Below are 17,571 nucleotides of genomic sequence, written 5' to 3' on the forward strand. Positions count from 1 at the left end.
CATGAATAACTCTGTACTAAGCCCTTGGGAAAGTGCAGTTGAAGAAGAAAAACATTCGCTACCCAGGTTCTGGCTTGAAAATGAATTTACCAAATGAATCTAATAAATTACTTGCATCAGCATTCACTAAACCTCTCCAATGTCCTTCATATCTGTACCTCCTTTTGCACTCCTTCCACCCTGGAGTACAATACTGGGGATAAATATAACGAAAAATATCAGAAATGGAAGCTATGGTATGGAGGTTGCAATCTAGGTTGGGAGAAACCCCGCACATAAAAAGGTCCAGCTCACAAAATTCAGCAAAATAAGCCAGCAACCCTCGAAATAACCCAATAAGAGCAAATGAGGCACATCACAAACACAAATACAAACAGCTAGCAGCCTGACCAGGGGCTAAAGGTGATTCAATATGTGCTAACTTTCTATACAAATTAGAAGTAACATTTCCTCTCTCGCATCCTCTGCAAAATAAAATCTTCTTGGTTACCAGTTAAAAATATCATATGGTTTTGGGTATTCTTTATTCCCATCACTTCTGTGAACTGAAGGGTATTCATTGTATTGTTTATTCTGAGAATAACATTGGAGATACCATTATGCTTTTGGAATTCAGTCCCTATGCAATACAGAACCTAATATACCCACATCTGTGTGGTTCCTTTTCAATCCTTTTGGAGCTCGTACTGATGGTTGCCTTGCAATGAATCAGGTAGGGTTAGTATTTCTGAGGCTTCACAGAAATAGATTTAATGGACTTATTTTAATTGCTTAAGATGCCTAATTGATCCATTGAATGGAGCGTTTCCATTATTAATCCAGGAATGGTCCGATGTACAGAAATGCTGACTGTGCTCCAGATTGGTTGGAAATCCTTTGGTAAATCTGATGAAAAATTTACTCATTGGACAATGCTCCATTGTGTTTACAGCAGGTTATCTTGATCTTTTTTGCCTGAGCATGGACCCTAGTTGGTTCATGTGTGCTTTTTCTTTGTTTCACTAAAGAAAGTATCCCCAATTCTATTGAGATAAAGATTGCAGTTCTGAGATCATCCTATTCAACTGACCTTGCAGGCACAGTTCTGAAATCAAATTTGCTATGTGGTTGAGGAGTCAAAGAAATTGGAAGGAAAAGGGGGAGCAGGTATAGAAAATGAGAGACATGGACATTAGCATTCAGGGATGCAGAAATAGGGCTACCATCCACAATTAACTATTGTTCTTAGACCTTTTTTATTTTGAAAACTTGAACTCATTTCATATAATTTAATGTAATTTTAAGGAATGAAATGTATTCATAGAATCAGGAAGAAAATATGTCACTTAATGGGTTTCTCTGCCTTCAGGCAGGGCCACGCTGAAACCATCAGCACACAGTTAATTAAATTCCACAATTCAACAACTCCTTATAATGCCTAATTCTCTCAGGAAAGTGAAACTAAGTATCATGGAGGAGCAGAGCATTTTGATTGGGCAAGCTTTGAGTGCAGGGAGCGTATCTATTTACCCCTTTGTGCTTTCTCAAGTGTTTAGTATATTGACTTTAGGTAAGTCACTTAACTTCTCTGTGACTCAGTTGCCTCATCTCTAAAATGGGGATTAGGATCGTGAGCCCCACATGAACAACCTGATTACCTTATATCGACCTCAGTGCTTAGAACAGTGCTGCCACATATTAAGTGCTTAACGAACACCATAATTATTATTACATGATCTGCACACAGTGAGGGTTCAGTGCATACCACTGATTGATTGACTGGAATTTTACCTTGTTTACTTATATTTCTGCAGTTATTTTCTTTTTAATGCTGCTCTTGCTACTAAATTGTCTCCATCGTTTTGTTTTTATTCTTTCTGCAAGTAATCCAATGAGCTGTGGATTCTCTTCCTCACTGCTAAATCCTCTCCATTTTTTTGTTTTTATTAATTCTGGAAGCCTCCTTATGAGCTGTGGATTCCTTCCATGCTACTGCATTCCAATTTAGTCAGCAGGATTCTCTCCTCGAAGGAGATCTGGCTGATAAATGGCTGGTGGAAATCAGACCGCTGTGGTGGAATTCATTCTTCTTGGACTAATAAGTGATCCAGTGGCTCAGGTTATCCTCTTTGGGCTATTTCCAGGAACCTATACTGTCACCCTGTTGGGGAATTGTAGCATCATTTTGTTAATCGGGATTCATTCCCAACTCCACACCCCCATGTATTTTTTCCTTAGTCACTTATCCTTCATAGATACGTGTATCTCCTCAGCTGCCACTTCAAAATTACTTGAGAATGCACTAATGTAGAAGAAAAAGTATCTCCTATGTGGAGGGTCCTGTGCAGTTCTTTATCACTAGTATTTTTGGACCTGCTGAGTTCCTCCTTTTGGCCACGATGGCATATGATTGATTCGTGGCCAACTGCAAACCACTGGATTACCCAACATTTATGTCTAAGAGATTCTGTCTTCTTATGGTAATGGGCTCACACCTAAGAAGTTTGTTAACTGCTTTCATATTTACAAGTAATTTATTCAGATTATCCTTCTGTGGGCCCAATGCTATCAATCATTTTTTCTGTGATTTCCCTCCACTATTGAAGCTCTCCTTTTCTGACATGACACTTGCTAAAATAATTCCTTCGTCTTTTGCCGCCCTTCTAATTCTGTCCACATTGGCGATCATAGTTGTTTCTTACCTATATATTATGTCGGCCATTCTCAGAATAAAATCGTCTGCAGGGTGAGGAAAGCCTTCTCCACTTGTGCCTCCCATTTGACCTCAGTGACTCTAATCTATGGCTCTTCAACATTAATTTATATGCTGCACAAATCCAGATACTCAGTGGATCAGTAGAAAGTTGCGTCCATGTTCTACATGGTACTGATGCCCATGTTGAACCCACTGATCTACAGCCTGAGGAACAAGGAAGTGAAGGAAGCTTTGAAAAGGACACTTGGTATCAAAGGGATTTACTTTGGGCAATTCTAGTCAGAAAGCATAATGCAAACAATGTTCTCAGTGTCTGCGAATTCCAGGGTAGTTAATTAATGATCATAATGATAATAATAATAATAATAGTAATGGTCATCATTTAGCATTTATTATGTGCCAAGCACTGTTCTCCAAGTTGTAGGCTCACTGGGAGCACGAAATGTGCCTACCAACTATGATGTATTAAACTCTTAGTGCATAGCACAGTGTTTGGTACAGCACTTGATATGGCTTGGTACAGTGCTCTACAAGCAGAAAGTGCTCAATAAATAATATTGATTTTTTATGATATTCATTAAGTGTTTATTATGTCAAGCACTGTTCTAAGCACTGGGATAGATACACCTTCAACAGACAGAACTGATTGATTAATACTTTCTAAGTACTTGGTACAGTGCTCTGCACACATTAAGTACTCAATGAATGTCACTGATTCATGGACTGGTTGTTCTAAGCACCTGAGTAGATACAAGATAAGCAGGTCAGACACAGTTCCATGTCCTAGTGAACAGAGCAAAGGCCTGCAAATTAGAAGTACTTGGGTTCTAATTCTGGCCACCACTTGTCTGCTGTGTGGCTTTGGGCAAGTCACTTAACTTCTCTGTGCCTCAATTACCTCATCTGTAAAATGGGAAGACAGTGAGCCCCATGTGGAACATGGATTGTGTCCAACCTAATTTCCTTGTATCTACTCCTGCTCTTAGTAGAGTGTCTGGTATATAGTAAGGACTTAACAAATATGTTTCTTTAAAAAAAAGTTCATGTCCAACTTGGGGCTTGTATTCTACGTAGGAGAAAGAATAGGTACTGAATCCCAGTTTTACAGATGAGAAACATGAGGCAGAGAGAAGTCAAGTGATTTGCCCAAGGTCACACAACAGACATGAGACAGAGCCAGGAGAGAAACCAACTTTCAAAATGAAGATATTTCTGCATTACTTAGAGAGATAATATCTCCAAGACTAAACTCCTTATCTTCCTTGAATGAGTTGTCTACATGCGCTGCCTAGAATTCCTCAGTGCCAACTTTGTCCTCGACCCCCTCCAATCTGGCTTCTGTCCCCTACATTCCACGGAAACTGCCCTCTCAATGGTCACCAATGACCTCCTGATAGCCAAATACAACGGCTCATACTCTATCCTAATCCTCCTCGACCTCTCAGCTGCCTTCGACACTGTGGACCACTCCCTTGTCCTCCACATGCTATCCAACCTTGGCTTCACAGACTCTGTCCTCTCCTGGTTCTCCTCTTAACTCTCCAGTCGTTCATTCTCAGTCTCTTTTGCAGGCTCCTCCTCCCCCTCCCATCTCCTTATTGTAGGGGCTCCTCAAGGTTCAGTTCTTGGTCCCCTTCTGTTCTCGATCTACACTTACTCCCTTGGTGACCTCATTCGCTCCCACGGCTTCAACTGTCATCTCTACGATGATGAGACCCAAATTTACATCTCTGCCCCTGCTCTCTCTCCTTCCCTCCAGGCTCGCATCTCCTGCTACCTTCAGGACATCTCTATCTGGATGTCTGCCCGCCACCTAAAACTCAACATGTCCAAGACTGAACATCTTGTCTTCCCTCCCGAACCCTGCCCTCTCCCTGACTTTCCCATCACTCTAGATGGCACTACCATCCTTCCCGTTTCACAAGCCCGCAAACTTGGTGTCACACTCGACTCCGCTCTCTCGTTCACCCCTCACATCCAAGCCGTCACCAAAACCTGCCGATCTCACCTCCGCAACACTGCCAATATCCGCCCTTTTCTCTCCATCCAAACCACTACCCTGCTCGTTCAAGTTCTCATCCTATCCCGTCTGGATTACAGTATCAGCCTCCGCTCCGATCTCCCATCCTCCTGTCTCTCCCCTCTTCAATCCATACTTCACACCGCTTCCAGGATTGGTTTTGTCCAGAAATGCTCTGGGCATGTTACTCCCCTCCTCAAAAATCTCCAGTGGCTACCAATCAACCTACGCATCAGGCAGAATCTCCTCACCCTCGGCTTCAAGGCACTCTATCACCTCGCTCCCTTCTACCTCACCTCACTTTTCTCCTTCTGCAGCCCAGCCCGCACCCTCTGCTCCTCTGCCGCTAATCTCATCGCCGTGCCTCGTTCTCACCTGTCCCACCATCGACCCCCGGCCCACGTCATCCCCCTGGCCTGGAATGTCCTCCTTCCACACATCTGCCAAGCTAGCTCTCTTCCTCCCTTCAAGACCCTACTGAGAGCTCACCTTCTCCAGGAGGCCTTCCCAGACTGAGCCACCTCCTTCCTCTCCCCCTCCTTCCCCTCTCCATCCCCCCGCCTTACCTCCTTCCCTTCCCCACAGCACCTGTATATATGTATATATGTTTGTATGTATTTATTACCATATTTCTTTCTTTATTTATTTTATTTGTACATATTCTATTTATTTTATTTTGTTACTATTTATTTTATTTTGTTTATTATGTTTTGTTTTGTTCTCTGTCTCCCCCTTCTAGACTGTGAGCCCACTGTTGGGATAGGGACCATTTCTATATGTCGCCAACTTGTACTTCCCAAGCGCTTAGTACAGTGCTCTGCACACAGCAAGCACTCAATAAATACGATTGATTGAATGAGTGAATGAATGAATGAATGAACCATGGTGTCACAATGGGTCGGAGACAAATCAACAACATAAGACAAGACAAGGGGAAGTGATGAGGAGGAGAAGCTAAAGCCATCACTCAGTAAAGGCGTGAGAAGTACTGAAATGCCCCACTTTTTTGCAAAATCCCATTCAACTGGAAAAATTGAAGGCAAAGGAATGGAGCACAACACATGGAAAAGAGCTCCAATTCCATACTTGGTTATATTGGAAGGATACATGGGCAGTAGAGACGTTGATTGATTGATAGGAAATGGAGAGGTGGGACAAAGCAGGAAAGTATCTCTGAATCATAGAAGCCAGAGTGGCCTAGTTTTTCCCTTATTAAAGATCCCCAAACACAACACTCAGGAGCTTATTAAAATGTTTTATCATCATCACCAACAACACCAATTGCTGATTTTATCGCTAACGTCTCTCGATGATAGCACCATCTGCTTATTTTACTGCCATCGCATGTTGTTAACTGCTGTCTGTAATATCATCTGCTTATTTTTTGCCATCACTAGTAATTGTTATCTGCTCTCTGTGAGATCATTAACTGCTAATTTTATTATTGCCGCAGCATGTTAATTGTTAACTAACCTCTGTGATGTCATCACCTACTTATATTGTTGCTACTGCGTTATTGCTACTGCATTTTAGTTGTTAACCTCCCACTGCGCTGTCATTTACCTTGTTGAACTCACCATGAACTATCAATTCCCCTGCTTCCAACTGCCATTTCCATTCCTCACCTTCCTTTCCCCTCTCCCACCCAGCTCTTTCCCTCCCTTCCCCCCCAACCCCTCCCCCTCACTCCTTACCCAGGATCAATCTGTACCAGTGCCAACCTTCAGCTCCTCCCTCTCAACTCCCTCCCTCCCCTCCTCTGCGCCCCCACCCCATCCCAGTTCTCGTTTCTCGTTTCCACCCCTTTTCCCACTCCCCCCGCCGAGGCCCCCTGCCAACTCATCCCAATCCAAACTCTCCCCATGCCTCGCACACTTACCCCTCCCTTCCCTCCCTCCACAGCTGCTGCCAAGTGTGGCCTTTGGAACCCTGGATCCTTTATAGGTAAGCTTCCTTTCATTCTAGACCTATTCCTTTCCAGCTCTCTACTCCTCTTCGCCCTAACTGAAACATGGTTGTCTCCGGACAACACGGTCTCTTCTGCTGCTCTCTCCAGTGGAGGCCTCTTCTTCTCCCACTCCCCCAGACTCACCGGAAAAGGAGGAGGTATCTGTTTCCTTCTCGCTCCCCAATGTTGCTTATGCACTATCCCTCCTCTCCCTCCCCTTTCCTTCCCCTCCTTTGAAGCCTACATTATTTGCCTCTACCACCCCCTCCAAATTATTGTAGCCTTCATCTACCGCCCCCCACGGCACCACCTCCAACTTCTTTAACGATTTTGACCCCTTTATCACCTTCCTTCTCTACTTTTCCATGCCCACTCTGATCCTCGGAGTCTTCAACATCCACATGGACGTTCCTGGTGACTCCTCTGCCACCTGCCTTCTATCTCTACTACAGGCTGCCAACTTCCTGCTCCACCCCACCTCGCCCAGTCACCAACGTGGTCACACCCTCGACCTCATCATCTCCTACGACTGGACTATCTCCACCCTCACCAGCTCTGAAATCCCTCTCTCTGATCATAACATTCTCACCTACCTCCTCACTCACCCTCCTTTCCCATAAATCTATATTACTACCACACACAGACCTTCACTCTCTCGACCGCATCCATCTTTCTGAGCATCTCAATCAATCAATCAATCGTATTTATTGAGCTCTTACTGTGTGCAGAGCACTGTACTGAGAGCTTGGGAAGTACAAGTTGGCAACATATAGAAACAGTCCCTACCCAACAGTGGGTTCACAGTCTAGAAGGGGGAGACAGAGAACAAAACCAAACATATTAACAAAATAAAATAAATAGAATAGATATGTACAAGTAAAATAAATAAATTAATAGAGTAATAAATATGTACAAACATATATACGTATATACAGGTGCTGTGGGGAAGGGAAGGAGGTAAGACGGGGTGATGGAGAGGGGGACGAGGGGGAGAGGAAGGAGGGGGCTCAGTCTGGGAAGGCCTCCTGATGGAGGTGAGCTCTCAGTAGGGCCTTGAAGGGAGGAAGAGAGCTAGCTTGGCGGATGTGCAGAGGGAGTGCATTCCAGGCCAGGGGGATGATGTGGGCCGGGGCTCAACGGCAGGACAAGCGAGAACGAGGCACGGTGAGGAGATTAGCGGCAGAGGAACAGAGGGTGCCGGTTGGGCTGTAGGAGGAGAGAAGGGAGGTGAGGTAGGAGGGGGCGAGGTGATGGAGAGCCTTGAAGCCGAGGGTGAGGAGTTTCTGCCTGATGCGCAGATTGAATGGTAGCCACTGGAGAGTTTTGAGGAGGGGAGTAACATGCCCAGAGCATTTCTGGACAAAGACAATCCGGGCAGCGGCATGAAGTATGGATTGGAGTGGGGAGAGACACGAGGATGGGAGATCAGAGAGGAGGCTGGTGCAGTAGACCAGACGGGATAGGATGAGAGCATGAACGTGCAGGGTAGCGGTTTGGATGGAGAGGAAAGGGAGGATCTTGGCAATGTTGCGGGGCTGAGACTGGCAGGTTTTGGTGTGGCTTGAATGTGAGGACTGAATGAGAGAGCAGAGTCGAGGATGACACCAAGGTTGCGGGCTTGTGAGACGGGAAGCCTGGTAGTGCCATCAACAGTGATGGAAAAGTCAGGGACAGGGCAGGGTTTGGGAGGGAAGACAAGGAGTTGAGTCTTGGACATGCTGAGTTTTAGATGGTGGGCAGACATCCAGATGGAGATGTCCTGAAGTCAGGAGGAGATGCGAGCCTGGAGGGAAGGAGAGAGAGCAGGGGCAGAGATGTAGATTTGGGTATCATCAGCGTAGAGATGATAGTTGAAGCTGTGGGAGCGAATGAGGTCACCAAAGGAGTGAGTGTAGATCGAGAACAGAAGGGGACTAAGAACTTAACCTTGGGGAACTCCCACAGTAAAGGAATCGGAGGGGAAGGAAGAGCCTGCAAAAGAGACTGAGAATGAACGACCGGAGAGATAAGAGGAGAACCAGGAGAGGATGGAGTCTGTGAAGCCAATGTTGGATAGCATGTTGAGGAGAAGGGGGTGGTCCACAGTGTCGAAGGCAGCTGAGAGGTCGAGGAGGATTAGGATAGAGTATGAGCCGTTGTATTTGGCAAGCAGGAGGTCATTGGTGACCTTTGAGAGGGCAGTTTCCTTGGAATGTAGGGGACGGAAGCCAGACTGGAGGGGGTCGAGGAGAGAGTTGGTGTTGAGGAATTCGAGGCAGTGCGTGTAGACAACTCGTTCAAGGAGTTTGGAAAGGAATGGTAGGAGGGTTGTGTAGGAGGAAGTATATGTTGCCAACTTGTACTTCCCAAGCGCTTAGTACAGTGCTCTGCACACAGTAAGCACTCAATAAATACGATTGATTGATTGATTGATTGAGGGTCTCACACCCCAACTAGCCTCCCTTTCCTCTCTACCCAATATTGATGATCAGATTTCTGCTCTGAACTGCACCCTCTCTCAGCTCAACTTGCTCGCTCCCCTTTCCCTTCACCGTTCTTGTACCACTAACTCACAGCCCTGGATCAAGGGTACTGCTGAACGCTGCTAGTGAAAGTCTAAACACCAAACCAACCTTGTTCACTTCAAGTTTATCCTTTACTGCCTTAACTCTGCCCTCTCCTCTGCCAGACAAAACTATTTCTCCTCCCTTATTGATACCCATGCCCATCGTGCCCATCAGCTCTTCCGTACATTTAACTCCCTTCTCAGGCCCCCTGTTCCTCCCCCTCCTCCAACCCTCACCCTCAAAGATCTGGCCACCTACTTCACTAGTAAAATTAACTCCCTCAGGTCTGAGCTCTCCAAAGTCACTCCTCCCCTTTCTCCAACCGCCCTGATCTCAACCCTCTCCGCTACTCTCCCATCCTTCCCAGCAGTATCCTCAGATGAGATCTCCTCCCTCCTCTAAAGTGCTACTCCAGCCACCTGTGCTTCTGACCCCATTTACTCTCACCTCATGAAATCTCTCCCCTTCCCTCCTCCTGTCCTTAAATTCCATCTTCAACCGCTCACTCTCCACTGCTTCCTTCCCAGCTACCTTCAAGCATTCCCATGTCTCCTCCATCCTAAAAAAACACTCTCTCGAACCCATCTCCTCTTCTAGTTATCATCCTATCTCCCTTCTACCATTCCTTTCCAAACTCCTTGAACGAGTCGTCTACACCCGCTGCCTCGAATTCCTCAATACCCACTCTCTTCTAGACCCCTTCCAATCTGGCTTCCGTCCCCTACATTCCACCGAAACCGCCCTCTCAAAGGTCACCAATGACCTCCTTCTTGCCAAATCAAACGGCTCCTACTCTATCCTAATCCTCCTCAACCTCTGAGCTGCCTTCGACACTGCGGACCATCCCCTTCTCTGCAACACGCTATCCAACCTTGGCCTCACAGACTCTGTCCTCTCCTGGTTCAACACATCCTCCAGCCATTCATTATTAGTCTCCTTTTCGGGCTCCCCCTCCCATCCCCTTATTCTAGGGGTTTCTCAAGTGTCAGTTCTTCGTCGCCTTCTGTTCTCTACACTCACATCCTTTGTGAACTCATTTGCTTCCACGGCTTCAACTATCATCTCTACGCTGATGACACCCAAATCTGCATCTCTGCCCCTCCTCTCTTTCCCTCCCTTCAGGCTCGGGTCTCCTCCTGCCTTCAGGACATCTCCATCTGGATGTCTGCCCGCCATCTAAAACTCAATATGTCCAAGACTGAACTCCTTATCTTCTGCCCCAAACCCTGCCTTCTTCCTGCTTTTTCTGTCACTGTAGACGCCACTATCAATCAATCAATCAATAGTACTTATTGAGCGCTTGCTGTGTGCAGAGCACTGTACTAAGCGCTTGGGAAGTACAAGTTGGCAACATATAGAGACAGTCCCTACCCAACAGTGGGCTCACAGTCTAGAAGGGGTAGACAGAAAACAATACCAAACATACTAACAAAATAAAATAAATAGAATAGATATGTACAAGTAAAATAAATAAATAAATAGAGTAATAAATATGTAGAAACATATATACATATATACAGGTGCTGTGGGGAAGGGAAGGAGGCAAGACGGGGGGATGGAGTGGGGGAGAGGGGGAGAGGAAGGAGGGGGGCTCAGTCTGAGAAGGCCTACTGGAGGAGGTGAGCTCTCAGTAGGGCCTTGAAGGGAGGAAGAAAGCTAGTTTGGCGGATGTGCGGAGGGAGGGCATTCTAGGCCCGGGGGATGACATGAACCGGGGGACGACGGCGGGACAGGCGGGAACGAGGCACGGTGAGGAGTTTAGCGGCAGAGGAGTGGAGGGTGCCGGTTGGGCTGTAAGAGGAGAGAAGGGAGGTGAGGTAGGAGGCGGCGAGGTGATGGAGAGCCCTGAAGCCGAGGGTGAGGAGTTTCTGCCTGATGCACAGATTGATTGGTAGCCACTGGAGATTTTTGAGGAGGGGAATAATATGTCCAGAGCGTTTCTGGACAAAGACAATCCGGGCAGCAGCATGAAGTATGGATTGGAGTGGGGAGAGACACGAGGATGGGAGATCAGAGAGAAGGCTGATGCAGTAGTCCAGACGGGATAGGATGAGAGCTTTGAACGAGCAGGGTAGCAGTTTGGATGGAGAGGAAAGGGCGGATCTTGGGAATTTTGTGGCGCTGAGACCGGCAGGTTTTGGTGACTGATTGGATGAGAGGGGTGAATGATTGAGAGGAGTCGAGGGTGACACCAAGGTTGCGGGCTTGTGAGACGGGAAGAATGGTAGTGTCGTCAACAGTGATGGGAAATTCAGGGAGAGGGCAGGGTTTGGGAGCGAAGACAAGGAGTTCAGTCTTGTACATGTTGAGTTTTAGGTGGCGGGCAGACATCCAGATGGAAATGTCCTGAAGGCAGGAGGAGATGCGAGCCTGGAGGGAGGGGGAGAGAGCAGGGGCAGAAATGTAGATTTGGGTGTCATGAGCGTAGAGATGATAGTTGAAGCCATGGGAGCGAATGAGGTCACCAAGGGAGTGAGTGTAGATCGAGAACAGAAGGGGACCAAGAACTGAAACTTGGGGAACCCCCACAGTAAGGGGCTGGGAGGGGGAGGAGGAGCCAGCAAAAGAGACTGAGAATGAACGACAGGAGAGATAAGAGGAGAACCAGGAGAGGACGGAGTCTGTGAAGCCAAGGTTGGATAGCGTGTTGAGGAGAAGGGGGTGGTCCACAGTGTCGAAGGCAGCTGAGAGGTCGAGGGGGATTAGGATAGAGTATGAGCCGTTGGATTTGGCAAGCAGGAGGTCATTGGTGACCTTTGACAGGGCAGTTTCCTTGGACTGTAGGGGATAGAAGCCAGACTGGAGGGGGTCGAGGACAGAGTTGGTGTTGAGGAATTCGAGGCAGCACGTGTAGACAACTCGTTCAAGGAGTTTGGAAAGGAATGGTAGGGGGGAGATGGGGTGATAACTAGACGGTGAGGTGGGGTCAAGAGTGGGTTTTTTTAGGATGGGAGAGACATGGGCATGTTTGAAGGCAGAGGGGAAGGAACCAGTGGAGAGTGAGCGGTTGAAGATGGAAGTAAGGAGGGGAGAAGGGATGGAGCGAGAGATTTCATGAGATGAGATGGAATGGGGTCAGAAGCACAGGTGGCCGGAGTAGCACTTGAGAGCAGGGAGGAGAGCTCCTCTGAGGATACTGCTGGGAAGGATGGGAGAGTAGCAGAGAGTGTTGAGAGCCGGGGAGTTGGAGAAGTGGGGGGAGTGACTTTGCGGAGTTCGGACCTGATGGATTTAATTTTGTTAATGAAGTAGGAGGCCAGATCGTTGGGGGTGAGAGAAGGAGGAGGGGGAGTAACCGGTGGCCTGACAAAGGAGTTGAATGAACGGAAGAGCTAACGGGGATGATGGGCATGGGTGGCAATAAGGGGGGAGAAATAGTTTTGTCTGGCAGAGGAGAGGGCTGAGGTAAGGCAGGAAAGGATAAACTTGAAGTGAACGAGGTTGGCATGGTGTTTAGACTTTCACCAGCAGCGTTTGGCAGTTCGAGCATAAGAGCGTCTCACAAGCCTTCAACCGCGGTGTCATCCTCGACTCTGCCCTCTCGGTCACCCCCCACATCCAATCCATCACCGAAACCTGCGAGTCTCACCTCCACAACATCGCCAAATCCGCCCTTTCCTCTCCACCCACACCGCTACCTTGCTCGTTCAAACTCTCATCCTATCCCGAATGGATTACTGCATCAGCCTGCTCTCTGATCTTCCATCCTCCTGTCTCTCCCCACCTCAGTCTGTACTTCACTCTGCTGCCCGGATCATCTTCGTGCAGAAACGCTCTGGGCAGGTTACTGCCCTCCTCAAAAATCTCCAGTGGCTACCAGTCAACCTACGCATCAAGCAAAAACTCCTCAATCTCAGCTTCATAGCTCTCCATTACCCTGCCCCCTTCTACCTCACCTCCCTTCTCTCCTTCTACAGCCCAGTCCACACCCTAGACTCCTCTGCCGATACACTCCTCACTGTGCCGCGTTCTCACCTGTCCCGCTGTCGACCCCCGGCCCACGTCCTCCCCCTGGCCTGGAATGACCTCCCTCCACACATCCGCCAAGCTATCTCTCCTCCTCCCTTCAAAGCCCTACTGAGAGCTCACCTCCTCCAGGAGGCCTTCCCAGAATGAGCCCCCTTTTTCCTTTCCCCCTCCCCATTCCCCCGCCCTACCTCCTTCCCCTCCCCACAGCACCTGTATATATGTTTGTACAGATTTATTACTCTATTTACTTTACTTGTACATATTTACTATTCTATTTATTTAGTCAATGATGTGCATCTAGCTTTGCGTCCATTTATTCTGATGATTTGACACCTGTCCTCATGTTTTGTTTTGTTGTCTGTCTTCCCCTTCTAGACTGTGAGCCCTTTGTTGGGTAAGGACCATCTCTATAGGTTGCCAACTTGTACTTCCCAAGCGCTTAGTACAGTGCTCTGCACACAGTAAGCGCTCAATAAATACGATTTAATGAATGAATGAATTAATTTACTGAGCACTTCCTATGCGAGGATTATCCATTATTCTCTCTAAGATACTCCATCCAGAGTGTGCAGTATGCTGAATTAGGAGTTTGAGAACCTATAATAGGAATAGAGGACTTGGTTATTTGTGTTTTAGGAATTTAAAAATAATATTTAATCACATTTTAATAAAGGAATTCATCTTCAAGTGTAATTTAATCTTATGTTTTCTTGTTGGCTCCTCTAGTGGCATGAGGAATAACATCCTCAGTCAATCAATCAATCAGTCAGTCTAAGCACTGGGGTGGATACAAGGTGGGCAGGTTGGACACAGTCCCTGTCCCACGTAGGGCTCACACTCTTAGTCCCCATTTGACAGATGAGGTACCTGAGGCTCAGAGAAGTGAAGTGACTTGCCCAAGGTCACACAGCAGACATGTGACAGAGCCAGGATTAGAACCCATGACCCTCAGACTCCCAGGTCCATGTTCTATCCACTGCATCACGGTGCTTCTCTCTATGTATATCCCCTAGAGATGCAGGTTTTAAAAAATTTCCTTTAACCAGAACAGCCAGCTGGCATTTCAGGAGCAGCTGGGGGTGGCAACAAGTGGCGAACAAGAGATATCCAGGGAAGGGGCTGTGGGCAGCACCAAACACTGTTCCCTACCTGGGTCCGAGCTCATAGACAGCAAAATAAATAATAAAGCAAAAGCGAACATGCAAGACAGCAACCATGTAGCTGTTTGGCCACTCCTGGTCTATTACATTTCTTGTAGACCTCTTTCTGAGACCGTTTCCCCCTAGTCTGTAAACTCCACAAAGGCAGGGATCATATCTACCAACTCTTTCAAGTGCTTAGTCAGTGCTCTTCATACAGTAAGTATTCAATAAATATCAAAATACCAATGAATGAATGAATACATGAAGGAATAATATAATTGTGGTATGTGTTAAGTCCTTACTAGGCACCGTTCTAAGTATTTGGGGTGGCTACAAGCAAATCGGGTTGGATACAGTCCCTGTCTCACCTGGGGCTCACAATCTTAATCCCCATTTTACAGATGAGAACTGAGGCACAGAGAAGTTAAGTGACTTGCCTGATGTCATACAGCAGACCAGTGGCAGAGCTGGTATTAAAGTCCACGTTTTTCTGACTCCCAGGTCTGTGGTCTATCCACCAGGCCACACTACTTCCCTTTGATTGACTCTGGACCATGATTTTTCTAAGATGTGCTCATGGAACACCACTTATTTTCATGCCTGGACTAATTTGTAATAAAACATGGCTACCCCAGCTCCTTGCTGAAACAATCCAGGAAATTTAAGTCATCATTAGTAACAGAATTTTCTGTGTTTCCATATGAGCAGGGCATATACAGATACTTGGAAGGACCAAATTAAGTCGCATCTACCTAATGCCTAACCGAGTACTGAGGATCCTCTCTTCAGAGCGCCGCCATAGACATCCGGGACTCCGTTCCCTAGAGACACGCCCGCCATCACACCGCGTGGCCCTGCTCCGGAAGGATTCTCTCCTCAGAGCACCGCCATTGACACCCTGGGACTCCGTTCCCGAGAGGCCCGCCCGCCCGCCCGCCATCACACCGCGCGGCCTTGCTGCTCCCGGAAGGATCCTCTCCGCAGAGCGCCACCATAGAAGCCCGAGACTCCGCTCCCGAGAGGCCCGCCCGCCCGCCATCACACCACGTGGCCCCGCTGCTCCCGGAAGGATCCCGTCCTCCGGTCGCCGCCGCGAGGGCCGAGGCTTCCCCACCCTCCCTCCTTCCGTCTGTCTGTCCCCCAGCAGCCCGCTATAGGGTGCTTATGCCCCGCGGCTGGGCTCCTGGCATCCCCCCACCCGGGCATCTGCATCCCCGCCCGACCACGCCGAAGCCCTTGGGCTGGGCCCCCACCCCGCCATCATCGCTACACTCACCCCTAGAAGCCACCTCCACTCTGTCCAAGTAGCCAACTGGGATCGCGGGACATTGTTTCCTGCTGCTTCCCCCCCCCCCCCACCGCTTAAGCGACTATCCTTGAAGAGCCCCCAGTACTCCCGTTCCCGGTCCGGACCTGACTGATTCCCCCCTCACCCCCACAACCTCCCTTCCCCCGGGAAAAAGGCCCTTGCTATCACCAGGTGACTTTAAGGATAACCTCATTCGAACCTACTCAGCCCTCCCATGCTATTTGGCTGTTCACTCCTCTCCCCAGGCATCTCTGCTCCCTGAACTCCCTTAACGGTTCCACCCTACTCCAGAGCGTTCCACCCTACTCCAGGGCTGGCATCCATAGGACCCCATCGTCCTCGACCTCCGAGACAAGTTTGCCAAGAGCCCCGGGAATCTACTTGCCATTAACCTCTTTGACCTGATTTGACTGACCCATGGACAATTCATGGTCTCTTCTGCATGTTAATTGTTAACTGCTGTCTGCGACGTCATCGTCTGCTTATTTTATTAGTCCCATCGAATGCTAATTGCTAACGTCTCTCGATGATGTCATCACCTGCTTACTTCACTGCCATCGTATGTTCAAAGCCCTACTGAGAGCTCACCTCCTCCAGGAGGCCTTCCCAGACTCAGCCCCCTCCTTCCCCTTCCCCTCCTCATCCCCCATCTTACCTCCTTCCCCTCCCCACAGTGCCTGTATATATGTTTGTATATATTTATTACTCTATTTATTTTACTTGTACATATTTATTCTATTTATTTTGTTTTGTTAATATGCTTTGTTTTGTTGCCTGTCTCCCCCTTCAAGACTGTGAACCCGCTGTTGGGTAGGGACCATCTGTATATGTTACCAACTTATATTTCCCAAGCGCTTAGTATAATGCTCTGCACACAGTAAGCGCTCAATAAATACAATTGAATGAATGAATGAAAAGTACTTAATGTGGTGTATGTTCTTAGCAAATACCACACATTATTAGTGGAAAAATACAAGAGAAGTGAAAGATCCATGCCCTCAAGAAAGTTACAGTGTGACAGGGATGATGAATACACATAAATCCCAAATGAGCAATATGGCGCTCTTCATACACAGTGATAACATCGCATCATTGAAATGTTAATAATAATAATTAAAATAATAATTCTTGTTGTATTTGTTAAGAGCTTACTATTTACCGGGCACTGTATTAAGCTCTGGGGTGGATGCAAGCAAATCAAGTTTGACACAACCCCTTTCCCACGTGGGGCTCACATTCTCAGTCCCCACTTTACAGATGAGGTAACTGAGGCACAGAGAAGTGACTTGCCCCAGGTCACATAATGAACATGTGGCATCACCAGGATTAAAACCCAAGACCTTCTGACTCCCAGGCCCATGCTCCACTAAGCCATAGATGCAATCTAGAGAGCATCCCGTTCATTCATTCATTCAATAGTATTTATTGAGTGCTTACTGTGTGCAGAGCACTGTACTAAGCTCTTGGGAAGTACAAGTTGGCAGCATATAGAGACGGTCCCTACCCAACAGTGGGCTCACATCTCGTTTCTAGGCAAATTCTATCATAACACCCAGGACTCTGGAGAACCTGTAGATTCCTTAGACTGATTCCTCTCGGCAACATTGCCAAGATCCGCCCTTTCCTCTCCATCCATACCGCAACCCTGCTCATTCAAGCTCTCATCCTATCCTGTCTGGACTACTGCATCAGCCTTCTCTCTGACCTCCCATCCTCGTGTCTCTCTCCACTTCAATCCATACTTCATGCTGCTGCCCGGATTATCTTTGTCCAGAAACGCTCTGGGCATATTACTCCCCTCCTCAAAAATCTCCAGTGGCTACCAATCAATCTGCGCATCAGGCAGAAACTCCTCACCCTCGGCTTCAAGGCTCTCCATCACTTCGCCCCCTCCTACCTCACCTCCCTTCTCTCCTTCTACAGCCCAGCCCGCACCCTCCAC

Source organism: Tachyglossus aculeatus, unplaced genomic scaffold (assembly GCF_015852505.1).
Source record: "Tachyglossus aculeatus isolate mTacAcu1 unplaced genomic scaffold, mTacAcu1.pri scaffold_242_arrow_ctg1, whole genome shotgun sequence".
NCBI classification, from domain to species: domain Eukaryota; kingdom Metazoa; phylum Chordata; class Mammalia; order Monotremata; family Tachyglossidae; genus Tachyglossus; species Tachyglossus aculeatus.